Below are 1,014 nucleotides of genomic sequence, written 5' to 3'. Positions count from 1 at the left end.
GGGGCGTCCGGGGGGGTGCACGGGGCAGCTCGGGTGTTGCGGTCCAATGGCAAATCCAGTGTTTGCTCCAGGCAAATCCGTGTGATACGTGGGAGCTGTGTGTAAGGGGCGCTGCTTTCACGGGGGCAGCTCTTTGGGGGCAGGGCTCAGCCTCACCTCTTGTCCCTGGGCAGGTGATGACACAACTGATCCTGAAAGCCGTCTGAGCACGGGAAGGACAGGAAGGGAGCTGAAGAGAAGCCGGCATGGTGTCACCGACGGAGATCGTGCCTGACCATCCCGATCACCTTCCGCGGTGAAATGCCGAGCCCGGTGCACGAGGGGAGTGCACGGGATAGTGTCTGCCCAGGCTACAGGAAGACTTTTGACGCTGTACCCCATGGGATCCTCCGAGAGAAGTTGTGGGAGTATGGGCTGGATGAGCCGAGAGGGGCTGCACTGAACAGGGGCGGTATGGCCGAGCCCAGAGCAGGGCGTTCCGCGGCCAGTAACGACCAGTGAGCCCCGGGGTTAGTACTGGGTCCAGTCCCGTCTTACACCGCCATTAGAGACCTGGAGGCCACGCAGAGCACCCTCAGCACGGTGACAGATGACACCGAGCGGGGAGAGGTGGCTTCACCCGGCGGGTCGTGCTGCTCCGTGGTGCGGAGGGATCCAGGATGGGCTGCAGAGACAGGGGGCAGGAGCCTGGGGAGGGTCAGCACGGGGCAGTGCTGGGTCCTGACCTGGGAGGAACAGCCTCAGGACGGGCTGGGGGCAGCCGGCTGGGAAGCAGCTCTGCAGAAAAGGCTGCGCGGGTCCCGGGAGACACCGAGTTGACCATGAACCAACAACGGGCCCTTGGCGCGTCCTGGACACCATCTCGTAGCGCCGGGCCCAGCGCTAGCTCCCCAGGACAAGAGGGACACAGACAAGCTGGGAAGAGCCCGCCGAGCTCCCTGCGATACTGCAGGACTGGAGCGTCTCTGCTGGGGTAAGGCTGAGGGAGCTGAGGGTGGGCACTCCCGAGGAGAC

Source organism: Corvus brachyrhynchos, unplaced genomic scaffold (genome assembly GCF_000691975.1).
Source record: "Corvus brachyrhynchos isolate BGI_N302 unplaced genomic scaffold, ASM69197v1 scaffold25, whole genome shotgun sequence".
NCBI classification, from domain to species: Eukaryota; Metazoa; Chordata; class Aves; order Passeriformes; family Corvidae; genus Corvus; species Corvus brachyrhynchos.
This window is presented reverse-complemented; position numbering follows the sequence as displayed.